Source organism: Mya arenaria, chromosome 1, assembly GCF_026914265.1.
Source record: "Mya arenaria isolate MELC-2E11 chromosome 1, ASM2691426v1".
NCBI lineage: Eukaryota > Metazoa > Mollusca > Bivalvia > Myida > Myidae > Mya > Mya arenaria.
The window spans coordinates 12,210,299-12,231,046 of record NC_069122.1 but is presented as its reverse complement, the minus strand read 5'-3'; the positions used below and the strand labels follow the sequence as shown (position 1 = coordinate 12,231,046).

General features: G+C 33.6%; 1 long non-coding RNA gene across 1 annotated transcript; it reads right to left on the bottom strand.

Moving 5' to 3' along the window:
* Positions 1–19,139, bottom strand: LOC128213040 (uncharacterized). The gene is made up of 3 exons (XR_008257673.1): positions 19,079–19,139; positions 5,602–5,873; positions 1–5,274 (listed from the first exon to the last, which is right to left on the bottom strand). It is a non-coding gene; the product is annotated as an uncharacterized LOC128213040 (long non-coding RNA).
* Positions 19,140–20,748: the final 1,609 nt, after the last annotated feature.

Here is a 20,748-nt window from a genome sequence, read left to right as displayed (position 1 = left end):
TTGAATTTAGACACGAATCTTATTTTTATGTGTTATAATAATTATCATGTTTTACTGATATTTTTATTAATACAATATTAATATATTATAGCATTTCATGACATTTTCGCCTTAATAAATGCAACACTTCTGAAATATATTAATGCTTTGATATATGCTCCGAAATTTAAATTACCGAAAGCAAAAATAAGCTGAATGACATTAAACAATCTAAGCATATTTTAAACATATCAACATGAGTACAAAACAATATTGATGTCATTGTCATACAACTAGGGATGGCAACGAGTACCCGAGTACTCGAGTACTCGATCGAACGTCCGAGTACTCGAGTACCAAATCACTACTCGAGTACTCGGAAAAAATCTATAAATCACCAAATACAAGATTTACAGACAAAATATCATATCTGGTTAGTTGCCAAGAGTACAATTTACATGATACAACATTAATCACCTGCGTTTATAGTATCAGGAGGTATAACTGCTACAAACATATATTTTCTTTTATTATGTATGTTCATTACATTTGTTTCATCATTTTTAATAAATTGAATTTGTATAACATTCATGAAAAGAAATGAATAAGTTGCAGCTAAAATATTAACCATGAAAACAATAAGTTTAAGTATTGCTATTTTAATGCTCAAAGGGTTTCCAGCTAGCCCAACATTAAAAAAGGCGTACAATTCACACTTAAGAACGTTTTACAAAAAAACATGGGTTATTTGGAATGAGAAACACACATGTTTAAGTAACGTATAATATGTTATGGATATTATACGACATGTTTTGCTTAAAACATATTATTGTTCACAGTAGAAAGCATAATCTACAATAATTTAAAATCTTATCAAGTTATGCTCCGGACAAAAATCAGTATGAAAATTCATAAAGAGCAATTACTTACAAGAGCTGTCACAGAGACAGCGCGCTCGACTATTCCGCTGCTTTTCGGTGTATGGATTGAAAAGTTTTGGCGAAACATGCATGGATCACCGTTAGATTTGATTTCAATGCAATACATGATGTGCTGAGATATTTATATAAATTGAATTGGAAATTATTTGAGGTGGTACGCAAACTTTAACGTAAATTCTAAGTCGAAAAAGGGGCATAATTTTGTCAAAATTCTTGATAGAGTTACCTCCTACTGTGTACAGGCTGGGGGCATGATGGTAAACAAGTGTGCAAAGTTTCAAAGCCAGAAGTCAATGGACTTTAAAAATATTTGAGGTGGTACGCAAACTTTAAGGTAAATTCTAAGTAGAAAAAGAGGCATAATTTTGTCAAAATGTTTGATAGAGTTACCTCCTCCTGTGTACAGGCTGGGGGGCATGATGGTGAACAAGTGTGCAAAGTTTCAAAGCCATATGTCAATGGACTTTGGAAATATTTCAGGTGGTACGCAAACTTTAACATAAGTGGTTACGCCGACGCCGACGCTCGGGCGACTAGGATAGCTCTCCTTATTCTTTTAATAGTCGAGCTAAAATCTTCTGCAGCTACATTCATGATTTCTTTGCACTGTAATTCTCCTATCGATCTGATCTATCTGTATCAGAAGTTTAAAGTCATTATCTTAAACACCATCAGCCAGAGTTTCATTCGTGTCACGTGAGTTTATGAAGTTTGAAGGCATTACCTCAAAGACATACAAGTTATGCTCCGGACCAAAAAATAGTTATGTAAAGGAAAAGGGCAATCACTCATACAATCAAGCAAGCACTCCTCCTTTATGAGATCTATCTGTATAAAAAGGTCAAAATACCGCAAAGACATGTTGAGTTAGGATCCGGACAAGTATTAGTATGAATAAACAGAGGGCAATAATTAATACAAAAAAATACTGCAGCCAGAGTTGTGGTTTCTATGCACTGCACTCCTTCTAAATTCGATCTATCGGTATAGCAAGTTTGAAGTAAATACATGACTTTTAAAAATATGCTAAGCAGGTATAAAAAAAATAACCAGGGGCATAATCTTAAACAATATGAACCCAGAACCAATGTTTTCTTTGCTTAACAGCATTTCTCCTCAATGAGATAATTTATAAATGAAGACTGAAGTCAATACCTCAAACACTCTTTGAGCTATGATCCGGACAAACAAATGTGTATGTAAGATAACAAGGAGCAATGCATAAAGCATACTGAACCATTCCTTAACGAGATGTGCACATGAAGTCTGAGGTCAATACCTCAAAGCCTTTTCAAGTTCATCAGATCAAAAAGTAAGTAAGGAATTTAAGAAAGGGAAATAACTAGAACAATACTGCAGCCAAAGTTATTGTTCATGTGTAGTGACCTTTTGCTTAATGAGTTATATCTGTATACGAAGTTTAAAGACAATACCTAAACACTTTTTGCGTTATGATCCGGAGAAAACAATGTGTATGAAGATGAATAAAAATACTGAAGCCAGATATAGAATGAAAACTAACAAAGGGCCTTTGCTAAAAAAACTACAGCTACATTATGGTACCTGCGTCCTGCACATCTCCCTTATAGAATATAGAATATATAAGTTATGCTCCGGTCAAATAATAAGTATGGAAATTAACAAAGGACAATAAATAGCATACTACAGACAGATTTTAACTTATGGTTCCCGGGCACTGCACTTCTCCTCAATAAGATTTATCTATATTTGAAGTTTAAAGATTATCCCTCAAAGACTTTTTGAGTTATGCTCCGGACAAAATATAAATTAGAAAATTAACAGATCTATCTGTATATGAAGTTTAAAGTCAATACCTCAAAAGACTATTCACGTTATGCTACGGACATGATTGCCCTGACACGCGCGCACACACACGCTTGCCATTACTTTACCGACTTTGCCTTTCGGTGGGAAATTAATATAGCACATACACAAATAAGGCAGTATTTGAAAAGATTTTAACAGACAAACTGTTATAAAAGCACAAGTTCAATTACCAAAATTGATCGAAAATCGTAATTTTTGATAAACAAATTTATTGAATTTAAAATTGTGATTCCCTGAAACAAATAATCTTTTGATTATTTAAAAAGTTCACTATTCAAACATCCGTAACGTTAAAAACAGAAACAGGTTAAGTAAGATACCAAAATTACAATTTTCACCTTTAAGAGTCACGTAACTTTAATCTTACCCTTAAAAACATGTAAATTCTTAAAATTATGACAGAAGGAACGTTCATAATATTAGTATCAACTAGGTATTTTTTTTTCTTTCATCAATGTTTTTTTTTTTTAAATACAAATCAACACTTTGGCTTTAACCACAATGTGAATTAATTGTCAACATATTTGTGAAATGAAATACAGAAACAAGTGCAGTTAAGTCAAAGGTTTAAACAAAAACACCGTTTAATGGCACAGGGTCAATGCCAAAGACATATAACACAAAAACAAAAGATCACAAACCAAAAACATGGCACAACAACACAAAACTCTACAAACAACACACTACCTATATAATATATAAAATAAGGGGTGTTAACATCAAGGATTGTTAGGTATCGCCCTGGAACGGTCTAAAACGTTACTTTACTCGGAGTTAAAAGTTTGTGTGTGTGCGCATCCTCACTCTTATCCTAATAATCCCGAATTAAGTCAAACCGGTAAAACCGTTAATGGTAAATCTTATCAAAGTATGCATCAACTTGAAGAAAACTTAAAGGGGCTGTAAACCGTATGATAAAATAGTGAAAAAAAAAAGAAAATTGTCGAAAACTGACATAAACTTGGTTTTGATGTGTACAATGCATAGTTTACAATTTATTTATTTTTCGCAGTTTTTTCGTATTTTTCCATTTATAAAGATTACTAGGTATGTACACCTAGTAGAATCCATTCCTTATGCGTGATTGGCTAGTCGATGTTATCACGTGATATTACCAAGTTAGGTATATAGCTTAAATATTACAACCGTTTAGAGTAAGCCTTCGTAGCACAGTGGATACAACACTGCACTGCAATTTTGTCGACCCCTTTTCGAATCTGGCCCCCGATTCATTTTTTTTTCTTCTTACATTTTGGTATTTTTTTACAATTATGATATTAAAGAGTAAAACATTTTATTAAATAATTGTCCTAAGATTCGTTACAGAAAAGAACGTTTTGGTGTACAGTCCCTTTAAGAATAAAACAAATGATAATAAATTAATAGGTAAACCCAAAGTACTGCTATGATTAGGGATCCAAACTCTTTCTGAAGACGAAGGAATTCAATTCAGAGTACCTAAACCTGATTTAGCTTTCACTCCGATAAACAGTCCTAAGAACTCGCCAGTAGACACTGTCGTATTGTTTGTGCTGTAATTGACATTTTTAAACTGTATTCGAACATTACCTGCATCAACAGCTGGTTCTGGATCTGTTCCACAGTATGATTTTACACACTGGCCAGTCATTTTACCTTTATGCAAAATGTAGTATATTTTCCCAGGTTCCAATAGTATTGGTGAGAATAAATGGTCGAACGTGGTCATTCCTATTTTAAAGTCAATGGATACATCTGATGCAAGTAACACTTTATCTTTATTTTCTCTCACAATTAACTTGCCAGTGACCATCCCTGAAGTAGCTGGGCGAAAGAACATCGCTCCACCAAGTGTACATGTTCCTGAAACAGTAAAACCAATGCAATCATATTGGAATTCTTTTGACCTGTTCCGAGTTGTGATGGAACGGAATCTCATAACCCTACACAGAGTCGTAGGTTCTTGTCTAGGTGTGTTTGGATATCCAGATACCTTTTCGCCAAGAACAATGTCTTGATAGGAAGCCAGCTTTTCCTCTGGTGTTAAAACTAAGTCTTTCGCAACATATTTAGAAAAATCTTCCACACTCATTGTTGGAAATCGAATCAATTTGATCAGATCACCGATTTCGTCTCGTATACTTTCAGCAGACGGAATAATTTTTCCCTTTCGATGGCAAGCACATACACCCCATTCCTTCAATGCAGAATAAATATGGATTTCCTTGCAGTTCAGTGCATCGTCTTTAAGAAGTAGTTTAACGGCATTCGACGGTTTTTAAATGATCTTGTCTTGAGCACGGCGATTGTATTCTGAGAAATAAAACTAATACACTCCTCTTTAAGTTGGTCTTCTTGAAAGAGTAATGACTCCTCTAGAACGGTACACACATTCACAGGATTTATGGCTTTTCTGAGGAAATCCCTACAGATCTTTTGCAGTGACGGAACATCATATTTCCTCGCACAGTACAGCAAAGATGTCACTGTGTTTTCATTCGTGTCACATGATCTTGTATATAAATACCTGTAAAATATTCCTTTTCAATCTAAGAAAAACAGTGACATAACAGAATAGTTAACAAAACAATATAAAGTATACAGTAAGTTGTCAACTTAAACCATAATTGTCCATATTGACATGTTTCTGGCAGGTTTATATTGATTTTTAACTATTTTGTTTAACACAGATTTATTCAAAAAAAGATATGTCTGATTTTATACTTTTTTTTTAACCTGTTCGCCTATGCAAACAGATGACACTCACACAAATATATATATATTCATTTGAATGACATATCTGGCATAAAAGTTTGCAAAATAATCCGAGTAAGGATACAAAAGATATACATACTTCAAAAATAGTGTAAAGATATCAGGTTTGATATCAGGTATGTCCACTACAGTTGAAGTTTCTTTAAGTAACCCGCAAAACATTGCAAAGAAAACAGGGCTCCTGCTGGCTAGGATCATCTTGTGGGCACGGATTATCGTTTTTTCCTCTCCAGCAGCGAATGATATGTCACTGAGAATGTCGTTTTCAAGTAAGTGAAGATTTGTCTCTGAAAACTCATCTGAGTACTGCCAGCAAACTGCAGTATTGTCGTTTTTGTCACTGTGCGCCATCTGTAAGAAAATAAAATAATTATATTGCAATCGTTTCTTTTTTAAATCGAGCTTAAGGGACCCTGGTTTGAATGACCTCTAATGTAAATGCATTTACAATATAAATACTTCGTTGATAATTTACAGCTCTAAATTCAAATATGTCACTATATAGCTTGTTCAATATAATAATTCAAAATGTCACATCAAGAGTAACTACCACCGGTATACCATTTAAACATTAAAATTATAACATAACAAGATTTGTTATGCCCCCCCCCCCCCCCCCTGAGTGCCATGTTGTCAGGATTATTTGGACAACTGAATGAAATTTGCATGGACCGAAATGACAGCTGATTTGTCATTGACATTGGATGCCTTTGAGGCAGTTTTGAGAATATGACCATTTAAAGTGTGAGGAAAGTAGGTAAAGTTTTTAATCATGTTCAGATAATGATAATGACTGATATTTGCAGGTAAAAATGTATCTTCTTAGCAGCAGGGAAAAAGTAAATATGACACAATTTTAATGATGAAATGAGTTATGACCATGACCTTTGAGTCTATGACCTTAAAAACATAAGAGTCATGAACTGGTCACCCAAAACCTAAATGTCAAGTTTGAGTGAAATGGGTACAGGCTTTATCAAGTTATCACACACATCAACAGGGGTCATCTACAGGTCAGGCCCAATCCCAAAGTCAAGTTTGAGGGCCATATGGGTGCAGGCATTGTCGAGTTATCACTCGAACCACATGTTCGCATTCAAGGTCACTGTGACCTTGACTTTTGACCCAATGAGTCCTTAAATCAATAGGGTCATATACTGGTCAGGCCCAGCCTTCGTTTTAAGTTTGATGATCATAGGTCCAGGCATTGTTCAGATATCACTGGCAGAAGCTTTGTAAACCTTTTCGCATTAAAGGTCACTGTGACCTTTGGCCCAATGACCACCAAAATCTATCGAGGTGATCTACTGATCAGGCCCAACTGTCAATGCAAGTTTGAGGGCCATGGGTGCACTGGCATTGTCGAGTTATCACTCGGACAACCTTTTATACAAGGTCACTGTGACCTTGTCCTTTGTTTCGATGACCCCTAAAATCCAAAGGGGTCATCTACTGGTCAGACCAAGCCATATTTGATGACCATATGTCTAGGCATTGTTAAGTTATCACTCGGACAAGCTTTAAACTCCTTTTACCATAAAAGGTCACTGTGGCCTTGACTTTTAACCCGATGACCCCTGTAAACAATCTTGGTCTTTCGCATAGACTGCTGGTGCTCAAACATCTATCTGTCTCCACAGTCAACTTCTCACTGTGTAACAATGTATAAAACTATAAAATAAGGTGGTGTGACGTTCTGTATATAACAAAACAGTACAATTAGTGAAGTGTTCATTCAATTTCAAACGCACTATTTGTGTAAAACTACTGCTGCGGTGATTTGTTTTCATGCTGTACTTTTATAAATAATGATATTATTCTTACAAAACCTGCATATACGTAAATGTAAAATGAGTTTTGCATCAACTGTGTGAAGGTAAATAATGTAAACATATTTTCGCTAGCTTTCAGAATGCGCTTTTTTAAAAATCGCCATTTCTTTTTATATGGAACAAATGTATAGACGCCACGCTTGTTTGTTGGTTTCACTCGACTATGGAGCAAAGCTCAAAATTTATTTAAGCCAAAGTTATGAGCCATCTTGTACATGTAAACACCGCTGGTTTATATTGGATTTTGACATGGATGCTTTGGTTTACCGAAAAAATAGAATGTGCAGAAGTCCTGTTTTACTCGAACATTCATTAAAATATTGTTTATCAGAGTCAGAATTGATCATTAAACTATATTTGTCCTCGACTTAACAGCAATATTATGAGCATCATGCAATATTTGGAAGGGGAGAAGACAACAAGATAAATCATTATAAAATTATTGAATCAGATCATCTGTAGTTTTCCTCGAGATTTTTCCAGCATGTAGTTTTAAAAACTATTTATAGTAGTAAAGATATGAACCTGGAATCTTATGATAGATTTCGGAAATGAAACTCCGGGAGCCCAAATATCCGGTAACCCAGAATAAATGTGTCAGACACTGAGTTATATTTGCTGGTGGTTCAATCTGTACAGTGTTTGAATTAGCATCAACGTTGTCATTGTTATCATCTTTATACCCATGATTGAATGAGGTCATTTTCATTTCATTTTGACCTGAAACATATAATTAAGAGTCTTGCTTTAAGGCTGCACTCTCACAGATTTACCATTTTTACAACTTTTTTATTTTTTGTCTAGGAAAGAGCAAGAGTTTGCATAAATATCTGCAAACCAATGATATAAGATTGCTGACAAAAAATCAGATCATAGATTATCATATTTCCGTTCGAAACTTAATGTGTTATGGCTTAAACCGTTACTTAAAACATCATTTTTCAAACTTAAATGTAAAAATCTGCGATTCATTTTTTTGTCAGCAGTGTTATAAAACTGGTTTCCATGCATTTTCGCAAAAATTGGCTCGTTCCAAGAGAAAAAAATAAAAAAGTTGTCAAAACGTTCAATCTGTGAGAGTGCAGCTTTAAAGCGCTTGATGAAAAAGAAAGTCAATGTTAGAGTGTAGTCCATATAAATATCCGCTACAGATAATTTGACAATTTTTATTTTGGCGACTCCAAGCGTCCATACACCACTTTCAGTTTTCCTGGTCAAGATCCTAGCGCTAAGGATACCCAGCGGAAAGATATTTCAGCGTTTATCTGTCTCAACCAACTAGTTCCCGGACCCAGGACCCAAAGTTCGATATCGGATTTATCCTTGCATTTATTTAAAGCCTGTGCAGAAATTTATCCTGGTCTTCCCAAAATCCTGGGAATTTCCTGATAATCTCATGATTCCTGGAGCAGGTATCCTGGTATTCCAGGCACGCCAGGAATTTTTAGTTACCCAGAGACAAGGACCAGGACAATTCCAAGATACTCCTGGACTTTTCATTTAGCAAATAAGATAACCTGGAATTTATCAGTCAACACCAGGAATTTTACATTCAAACTATCCTGAAAGTCAGGAATTTAGTTAAATTCTCAAAACTTCAGCATCAAAACAAAATTCCTTGTTTATCCTGGTAGCTAGGAAACATTCAAAAGTTAAATTTCTGTTTTTCCTGCATCTAGGCATAATTCAAAAAGAAGGTTTTGTTCAGAATAAGTTAATCTTCATTCTAATGAAGACAATTAATATTAATATATAACTAATAACTAATTTAGAATACTGTCAAAATCATTTCAAACTATAATATATATATTTATAAAATTTATTACATGTAACTGTTTTTATTGTATTATTCTTAAATAAAATCATGATATATTTTGTTCTTTCATACATTTATGACAATTAACATTTATATTAAAATGAACAGAAAGTATACTGTTGAAAGGTTTATTATTGCTCGTGTTCAAGAATTTTTTCGCTCTTCAAGAGTCCAGGTGTTTCACATCTTGGGCTTATCAGCCCATTGAAAGGTCAGGCAGAAAGCTTCCGGCAGAGATTTATCTGAGCCAATCAGCATCAGGTTCATTCATTTGTGTAGGAAATTCAAATATATGGAGCCATGATGAAATGCTTATTTTTGAAAATGAAATTATTGATATGTGTAATAACCATGACAATGTTATGCTATGTGGTGACACTAATGGTCACACTTCAAAAGCAAAGGATTTTGTTGAAAGCGATGATTTTAACAAAATCTTAGATTATTTTAATCAAGTACGAAGACTTGATTTAAATAAGTAAACGCTGAATCGCTCATCTGTTGATACCAAAATGAACACAATCGGTACAACTTTTTTGCAAATATGCAAAAATAATTTTATTCATCTTAAATGGTAGGTTTGGAAGGGATAAGGGCATAGGCAAAAGTACCTATACGCCAAATTCCGTTATAGATTACTTCATAAGCTCGCCTCTTTTTTTGGCAAACATATTCCAATTTGAAATACATGATTTAGACCCACTTTATTCCGATGGTCATGCACTAGTATCTTTAACTGTGGCACTATATACTGCTGCAAATAACCAGCCTGGTGATAAAATTATATCCTCTAATCAAAAACATACGTGGAATGAAGAAAACACACGCAAATTTGTAAATAAAATGAATAACGGAAAAATAGAACTTTTGCAATCACAACTAGATCCGTTTGAAAACAGTGAAGAAAAGCAAAATATTACAGATAGCATAGCAAGCACATTCGCCGATCTTTTTAGCGAAGCAGGCACAAATACTTTTGCCGCCAAACGTAAAAGCTCTAATAATAATAATAATAATAATAGCAATTATTATACGGCTAAGACTAACAAACCCTGGATCGGGCCTCAGTGTAGGAACAAACGAGTTGTTTACAACCGAGCAAAAAGGCAATATAATATTGATATAAATCGGAGAATAATAGAATGTTACTCAACCGTAAAAGTAAAGATTATAAACGTACGATGAATTTCTATGTTAGGCAATACAAATTTAATAAGGCCAAAACCTTAAGGAATATGCTGAAATCCCAGCCAAAAACATACTGGTCTTACCTTAAAAACATTGAAAAGAAAGTTAATGGCGAAACTCCTAGTATTGAGGATTTTCAAGATTTTTTTCAAAAATCTTAACACCACTTAAGGTGCCGAAAACACAAATATCATAACCATTAATATTGATAATGACGAAGAGACACTAAATTCACCTTTAACTTCCTTAGAAATCGAAAAGATGATTAATAAATGCAATAGTGGCAAAGCTTCTAGTCCATCTGATAATAAATGTAACGAATATATAAAGTCAATTAAACAAATACTTTTACCTATATACGTACAATTTTTTAATTGCATTCTTAATACCGGATTTTTTCCGAAATCATGGGCAGAAGGTTACATTATACCAATTTACAAGCAAAAGGGATCAACAAAATCCCCTGAAAATTATCGTCCGATAACAATTTTAAGTTGCTTAGAAAAATTATTTACAGCTGTGCTTAACGAACGGTTAACTAAATTCTCGGATAAGTACAGAATTATTTCTGAAAATCAAGCAGGTTTTCGGAAAAATCATTCCACCTCGGACCATATTTTACCTTACACTTTTTAACCGAATTATGAAGATTACAGAAACAAAAGCTCTTTGTAGGGTACGTCGATTTCAAACGTTGTTTTGACTTCATCCCTAGAATTGAATTATTCCAAAAATTAATTTCAATGGGCATAGACGGCAAGATTCTTAGAATTGTGCGAAATATGTACTCGAACATCAAATCTTGTGTTCAACTAAATGGAAATAGCTCCGCAACATTTTCTTGTAGGCTTACGCCAAGGAGAAAATCTTTCTCCAATACTTTTCTCCTATTACCTAAATGATTTGTACGAATTTCTGGATACTAGAAATAATGATGGAGTAACGATTGAGTATTTAATAGAAGATTTAACGAACTATTTAAATATTCTTGTCCTGTTGTACGCCGATGATACAATTGTACGAACAGAAGATCGTGGAGACATTATAGATTTACACTGAACAACGAAGAACTAGAAATCGTTGATAACTATAAGTATTTAGGAATTATGGTATTTAGCCCAACTGGGAAATTTAATAAAGCCAAAGAACATTTAGCCCAACAAGCAAAAAAAAGGCTCTTCATTTCCTATACAGATGAATTAATAAACTTGACTTACCAATTGATCTCTAACTTAAACTATTTGATCATACTATTGAGTTCACCTGCAGTATATGTTATATGGCGAGCTTGGCAGAGAACCGATTAAAATTACAATTCAAAAAAGAGTGATTGCTTATCAATTGGAGCAAACTAGTACTATTTGAGGACTTATATGCATCAATTGTTTACCGCTCGATGCGACAAAGTAACCTAAATTTTAAATGGCTTAATTATATAAAGTATATTTTTGACTCCACTGGTAATTCAAATTTGTTCGAAAATCAAATAAACGTAAATGTTAAGTTCACAAGTTATAGTATAACGAAAATATTAAAAGACCAGTACTTACAATTTTGGCACGAAAAAATGAGATCGTCTAATAAAGGAATGTTTTATAATAGCTTTAAGCAAACGATTACACTAGAGAAATATTGATCTATCATTCCACTTAATCATGCTTTAAATTTATACAAACTTAGATCATGTAACTTTAAATTTCCAGTTGAAACTTTAGCATGGCAAGGAATAGAATACGGGCACAGGCGGTGTCCGCTCTGTCAGTCAGACATTGGCGACAGCTACCATTACATATTAACGTGCAAAATTTTCCAGGTTCAAAGAAAAATCTTCATTTCACGATATTATTGGCAGCATCCAAATATGATAAAGTCTAGCGAGCTCCTAAATACAAGTAATAAAAAAACTCTCGTAATCTGTCAAAGTTCACCAGATATTTGATGAATCACGTGAAATATCAATTATTAATTACTCTACTTCTTCTTAACTCCAGGCTTATATTCCAAATCATGCAGCGATCATTATCTCAACAAAGTCCATTATTCATAACTAGTTAAATCTATATCATCTCATATTAAATTTGTAGCAATTTACACCATTCATAAATTTCTGCACGTGCTTTTTGTACCGTTAGCCAATGAAACGAGGCGAATTTCCATTCATAAAATATCCCGACGCAAGTTTAAGGGACTTGTTTTAGATCAACGTTAGCAGATCAACGAGTAGTATACATGCAAACTTCTTAAGCTGTAAAACTTTGTATTACATTGATTTCCTTTATCATGCCTGTTAGCGATTTGTCACTGAACCCGGTGGTAAAATTGCCTCAATTGTTATTTTCCGTCATGTTGTTTACCCAATTGCCTGTATATGTTATTACATGTCTGTTGTAACGATACGTTACCGTGACAAAATAAAAAGTGAATGTGTGTAAAAAAGAAAGTAAACATGGTGGTTTCTGAAGCTTTTCATATTTTGGATGGATGAATCTTTTTTCTAATCATTTAAAAGGTAAAAACAGTTTCAACATGTAACTTTTAAACAAAGAACATAAATACAATATGGTAAGTGATTAAGTTAATGTGTTTGCAATTCTTTATCTGACAGCTTGTTTAAACATAATCTGTGTTATGCTCTCTTTTACATCCATTAACACAATGTTGAGATGTTCTGAAGCCTCATGACTGTAAAACATTGTGTGTAATTATATAAATATATATGCACAGGTGCTATTACATGAAAGTATAAGCTGCATTTAACTTTATATTCTCTTCTTTATATTAGTTTTACAATTTTACAATTGAGCTTATATATAATAATTAATTTATCATTGATGATCATGTGGGTGTGCACGTATGTGCATTATCTTATTGTTTTGATACTATAGATGACCAATGTTGTGTCTGTGGTATAAAGATGAGGATCCTGTGACCAAACAAGTTTTGATGGGAAAGTTGGAAAGCTCAAGAACATTAATGGCAATCCCTGCTCAACCACATGGTAGGTTGATGAATATCTATAATTTATTTTAGTTTTTAAACTTTATTTTATTTTTATAAATATGAATGTGAAGCATAAAGTAAAATTTTAATTATATAATAACCATTACATTCCTGATGTAATTACGTAGCTATTATAGATCATGGCAATAAGCATATTAGGACAACACTTTAAGGCAATTGCAAATTGAAAGTTTATGAAAGCATGTTAAATGCAGTTTATCACTATCAAAGTTTGAGCATTAATATCGTTAATATTGAATTCTAGGAACCCTTTTTATGTAAATAATTATGTAGTATAAACCTTTGTTTTAAGTCATTACCTTTCATTTATCTGCATAAATTGAATTGGACATAACATACATGAAATTTAATGTAGAATCTATCAATGACGGTTGACCAATTGCTCTAACCTGATGTGGCCTATTTAAAGAAATTATAAAATATAAAAAATATCATACTTTTTTCAGATATGGTGCACAAAAGGTTTGGTGTGAACACAAGTGTCATCTAAATTGAGACTGGCTTATGCCTTGAGATCATATGCCAAAGGAACTTTCCCAGCGAATAACAAAATTGAAATCATCGTTTGTTTGTAAATAGTAAATCAATAAGAAGTGGAATGAAATTAAACTTGTGGTTTACTTTTAATGACACTATGGATAAAATATGGTCCTGTATTTTTCTTGGACAAGAAAAAAACAACCCTCTCAAAAGAAATTCCTGGTCCTCAAGAATTTCACAGGAATTTCCTGGTCCCAAGAAATTCTCAGGAAGTTCCTGGTCTCCAGAAATTCTCAGGAATTTCCTGAGATCCGGGGTAATTCCTGAGAAAATCCTGGACCCAGGATTTTTTTGATAAAATTTCAATCCTGGAGTTCCTGGAAAATCTCTGTTCCAATACCGTGCCTGGGGACCAGGAAACCAGGAATTTCCTGGGATTTTCTCAGGATTTTTTCTCAGGAAATTCCCAGGAAATTCTCAGGAATGTCTTGGTTATTTCTGCACGGGTATGTCCGGGTTGGTACAAATGATTTGAAATGGAAAAATCCTTTCAATAAACATATTATAAACACACAAATGATTTAACTGCATATGTTATAATCGCATAATGTCATTGCATTTTAACACTATAGTTATTGTTAAATTATGTAATTAAACCTATTAGAAAAAAAAAACGAAAACTTATTACAGAAAATGACCATAGACATTGTATGTCGGGGATGGTATTCCATGGACTATGAACGAACATATTCTGTCCTAAAAATGTATCTTTTTGTATTCTTTACACAATAATGTTGTATTTATGTTCGGCTTCAAAACGTTACGATTCTTTATTAGATTAATTTAACCGGGACAATCTTTGAGAACGCCGTGACTTCAAACAAACAAAAAGCGGGATAACTTGGAAAAAAAGTCGAGACCGCTGTGCCCAGAACTTTCGCTTATTTACTGCCCGTATCGACTTTAATGAGAAAATCCAGGAATGCTGTGGACGAGACATTAGCTGATACCTGCCGAGATCACTTAATCAGAAAAACCAGAACCGCTGTAACCATGACTGCTTATTGAGTTGTCGTTGTTTTTTATCCAGGTCGGTATCATAGCTTATTGTTTTGATAACTGCCGGTATCACTTTGACCGCTTTGGCCGGATCCTTTATTATATAGATTGAGACAATACACAACTCGTGAAGTCAATTTCTTCATTTTATTAGTACATGATAATAAAACACAAATGACAACCATGTTTCAAATACTGGTACATATATAGTCAGAAGCAGTTATTCTTGAAAAAAAGTAGTAAAACAGTTTTCACGCACCTTTCAAGAAATAATGCTTCACTCTCCTTAGAACTATTTAAAGACCGATTTGACTATATAAACATACTCATTCAGAGTATGTTAATAGTCAAATCGGTCTTTAAATAGTAAGATAGGTTCATTCCGTCCCGAGCGTAGTGTGTTTTGCGGAAACGAGGTTTACCGAATGAGTATGTTAATAGTCAAATCGGTCTTTAAATAGTTTTAAGGAGAGTGAAGCATTATTTCTTGAAAGGTGCGTGAAAACTGTTTTATGGTGACACACTGCGCGAATATCCATGACAACCACGAATTATAGCATATCCATACGCAATTATTTTCACTAAGCACAAATGAGTTCCAACAAAAAATACATTTTTTTTAATTTTGTTTAACTGAGGTGGGATAAAAAGCATCTACCATAGCCGCTCGTGCAAGATAGGTTCATCCTGACCCTCGCGCAGGGTGTTTCGCGGAAACACGGTAAACCTCGTTTTAGCAAAACACACTACGCTCGGGTCGGAATGAACCTATCTTACACTCTCGGCCATGGAAGATACTTATAATCTTTAAAGTGTTTACCCTTTATGTGTTTAATATGTTCACTGCAATGCTCATTTTGCCATGCATGCATGACATTAGTTTATTGAATAAACTTAAAACTTGAAACTATAACCTAACCTTAATTATACGCGTTAAGGGAACTAACGATTCATACAAATGCAATATATATTATTCGACTGTGATTCCACATTAAAACTTAATTTTTAAATTAGCCAACAAAGTAACTCATAAATGATTAAAGTAGCAAATACCATTTACCATTTTACTAGATTTCCCATGAAAAACTGATGCAGATCGGCTTCTGTCAATACAACATCGACATTTGGGAGCATGTGTATATGCCGGGTGGAACATTTAAGTACGAGGGTCAGTCGTAAAGTTCCCGGACTCTGCTTATGATATCGAAGCTGTTTATTTTAAAACCAAAATAATACAACAATACAGTAGACAAATTTATTTGGAAGTGGTGTTGCAAATTGTACACGAAACAAACAACATACACTAAAATAGCATCACCCTATTGCACATAACCATGAACAACACGGAGCTGTTTGCACAGCAAAAATAACGTTTAGCGTTACTCCTTTTCAAAATATTCGCCGCACGCACACACACTTTTTGGTGTCTCTCTACCAACTTATCAAAAACATATCTGAACCACACCGGATCGTATCCCCGGATATGGGTCCGCGCAAGTTCCTGTAGCGATTCGAACTTCCGGCCTGGAAGCTCACCCTTTAACCTAGGGAACAACGCAAAATCGATGGGAGCCAGGTCTGGACTTTATGGAGGATGTTGCAGACGTCGTTCATATCGAAGGACGTCAAATTCCATAAGCTTATACCCGGCCTGATTGGGGTCCTTTTTCCATAAATCTAAACGTTTCTGTAGGAGTCATTCCTGCACTTACGTAAAACTTAATCACTGCACGATGCTCCACACGAAATGACGACAGACGTCGGTGTTTTTTTCCATTGCAACTGTTGCATGGTAGCGATACGCAACATGCTATTTCTCAATTGTTACAACGGATGTGACGTCAAAAACTTTCCCGAAGTATTCACGGGATACGTGTCTGACGTCATTTTTAAAATTAAGACGTTAACGAGCCAAATTGAAAAGATTCAAGACTGTCAGAAGATACAACCTTTATGGGACGAACTTAATATCTATTTGGCTTCGAAATCAATACATATTATGATGACAAAACAAAAAGCATGTGTAGGTATTCAAGGAAATGGGAAATACACAGACATGTGCAAATTTCTCGAAACTTCTTAAGCTTAACTGACTTAAGTAGCTTATTTCAAAATGTCAAAATACATACTTAATTTGAATTTTGATAAATGACAAATGGTTCCTTGTGATTACCATTAAGATAATTCCTATCTTAAGTATAAAAGCTTATTAAAGAAAAAAATATTATGCAAATTATTAAAAAACAAAAATAGTGAGCTTTGCTTAATCGTGTAATAAGGGACTTGGGGAGAAATTGGGGCCAGAGATGTTATTTCTTAATTATGTTAATGACATTTATTTCTTTTCTATGAAATATAAAAACACTATACCGACTTTCAACTTATAAATACAAACAGTATTTGATATTGAGAAACAGAACTGAATTGCAAATCGCACTGTTAAACTATAAATATGATACACATGAGAACAAATGGCAAGTTTTAAACCTCGATCCTTAGATAATAGTCACAGTAAATTTGGCTCTCTAGCTTAACGTATTATAACTTCATGAATTACTCATTATAACCAGTATTTGGTTCAGTATGTTACAATAATTGATTATTATTACCTTCTCACCTTTAAATATGTATAACTAACTACAATACTTAGCTTCGAAACTCCATTAGGGAAAAAAGCTTGAGAGAATGTGTATGTCACAGTGAGTGGATGCGTGTGTGTTTGTGTGTAGGAGTGAGCGTGTGTGTGTGTGGGGGGGGGGGGGTGCTAAAACACACACACACACACACATAGAATTGTTATTATGCCATTATTGCCTTAATGTATGTGTATTGATTTGTACTTTGTGTAAAAAATAAATGAGAAAAAAACAAACAAAAAACTGCATAGAAATACAACACCTTAACAGCATTAATAAATTTAAATAAAAGATAGATTTATATCCATCAAAAATATGTAAGTTTTTGTTTACCTGACTATATCGTGTCGTATTTTTATAGTAAGTCCAATAACTGATTATTTGTTAAAATAATGAACATGTATATTATATACTGAAGTTTAGCACTGTTTACAGTAAGGCTAAATGGAGTGTGAAGTACACAGTAATGTTGTTGACTTGTTGTTTACACTAATACATGTCTTGATCACTATATAAATTTTTGGTGTGATAAATTGTCTTTTCTATATAAATTGTGTGCTTCGCGCTTTAATTAATAACCAAGTTTAGAAAGCAAAGAGATTTATTAATTGGTTGTTATAATATGACAATTATGGATGATTCGTTTATTTTAAATGCATGCCTAAAAATATTGTTGTAAGTAAAAGAAATAAAGCAGGTGTTTAAAATAAGAACTTCAGATGTAATTTTCTAGAAAGCTCAAGGAATTGTCTAAATGGGTTGTTTATTGACTCAGTCTATATAATCTATATAATAAAGGCCCCCAACAAAGCGATCCAAGCCATACCGGCAGATATCAATAAGTAAGATCTTGCCCAAGATTGATAAGAAAACCCATAAGTAGTCATGGTTAAAGCGGTCCCTGCTTTTCTAAATAAGCGATCCCGGCAGTTATCAGCTATTTTATTAGTTTCATCAAGTTCTATTGTTCTTTTCTGTCAAAAGTATTGAATTACATACCATTAGCACATACAATCGAATCATACAAATGGGTTGGGCTACAAGTTAACCGCATAAGTTTCAGCTCTTCCCAGCTATATTCTGATATCAGCCTCAAAAATATATTGTTCCTTGTTAAACTAAATAAAACGGGAACTTTTGAAAAGGAACAATCTTTTTCTGTTTGACATGTTTTGAGGTAAAAGGAGTTGACCAAATTTCACAAATGAAGATTTTATCACATTTTGGATAGTAAACATTCATATTTTTTTTTAAAGTATGTCAACATTATAACTTTGTTGTGTTTTTGAGTCAAAATGTTTAGACTACTCTATCAACAACGTAATCTGGGTTCTTGGTGATAACCTTTTAAATAAGAGTTATTTAATAAAATAATGAAAATAGTAGATGAAATTCACTTCCTGGTTACAAAAATGCAATTATCTTTTTTTAAGATAGCTGCGACCAACACTCCCGACCCACATTGGCCATACTTATCGTTACAAATATGTAATTTCAGTTAATATTTTTTTACACCCTACTTACCGTAATAATCACTAAACAGTGCCTACAAAATATTGTTTACAGGAAAAGGCAAACTTTGTACAAAGGGATATAACTCATACAATGAAAGGTTACAATCAACTGAATTTAAGTCGAGCATGACTAGTTAGAGGAAAGTGCACTTTCCGCGGAAAGTACGAAATCCTACGGAAAGTACCTACAAAGTGCTTATTTTTATAAAAAACAGTCTGAAAATGTTGGTTCTATCCGACGCCGATGAGGAATCAAATAAAATACGACAAAAGTTGGTACTGCTCATTAAATGTTCTTTTTTACTATTATCTTATGGGGTTTGAGAAAAAAATCCTTCTTTTTTAAGAATTGTCAGAGTATTGCTCAATTTTAATTGATTGGTATTTAGGATATGTCGCTTTACGATCGTGTCAAACAAACAAAGTATTTGAAGGCAATTTTACTAACAGATGAAAAACGTAGGTGACGTGCAGAAACTGTGTGTTTTGTCCACTTTTGAGTTATATCTCATTTGTACATAATATACACACGCTAAATAGTTATATTTATGGAAAACATGATTCCAATTAATCTAAATACATTGTTTAATTGCTGGCAAATTCTATTGGTGTTTGTTCGTTGGATGCAATTGTTCTGGTTATATAAACACGTTAATGCTAGGGGATATTTATATGCTTTTACTTTGTTTGTGTCTGTTTAAGACGATGTTTTTGAAATACGATACGAAGTATAGGTAAGAATGAAAGAACAATTAAAATGACAATTGATACTATTCTAAAATATTATTTAAATGGCTGAATATGAACTTTTTCTGTCAATTTCAAAGATCATCAGTAAGCAGGCAAATTTTTTGAAATGATGCTTTGAAGAATCATTTTTTTGAAGTTCAGAATATGTTTTATCTGAAAAGATAAACTGTTTTTCTTGTTTCACTATCATTGATGATAAAACGTATTTTAATATGCACGATGATGAAACATGAAGATAAAATAATGAAGTTTCACACTTGGATTAAAATCTGCAAGGTTTATTTTGATACTTTGTGAACAGTGTGTGCATACCACGTGATAACTTACGTCATAAATGCTACGTCGGAAGGCAACATTTTGCTTCGAATGAAAACTTTAAACAATCATAATTTACTATATTTCATTCCATCTTAAATGAAACATAGCGCAGTCTAGGCCGCTTACAGAGCCACGCATTCGGTCTTTTACCAGAGTTTGATTGAAAGTCTAGTTTCTTTAAACACGACAAACCTTTTCACAAAACGGCGGCCTGACAGAGCACTGCCAAAACATTATTTTGGAAACAGGTTTGTCGAAGTGGTTGAGGAAACTAATCACCTTAAAAAGCCAAAGGCGGGGCTCATTAAGCGGAATAGAATGCCCTTTGTTTCATTAAAAATGGTGAAGAAAAATAATTAAAGTTGTCTTTATTTTTGGTCTTTATTCAAAGCAAAATGATGCTCTCCGATATAGCATTTATGACGTAATTTATCACGTGGTTTACACACACTCGGGAATAACTCGTAGCCTGGCGGCTTGTCCTCAATACAACCAATTTGAAACAATATCATAATGTGCACGGTGATACAAATAAGGAAGTGTAAGAAAAATAAATGGACAAGTTTATATTATTTACCTACAGGCAGTTTACAATAACAAGAAGCATTAATT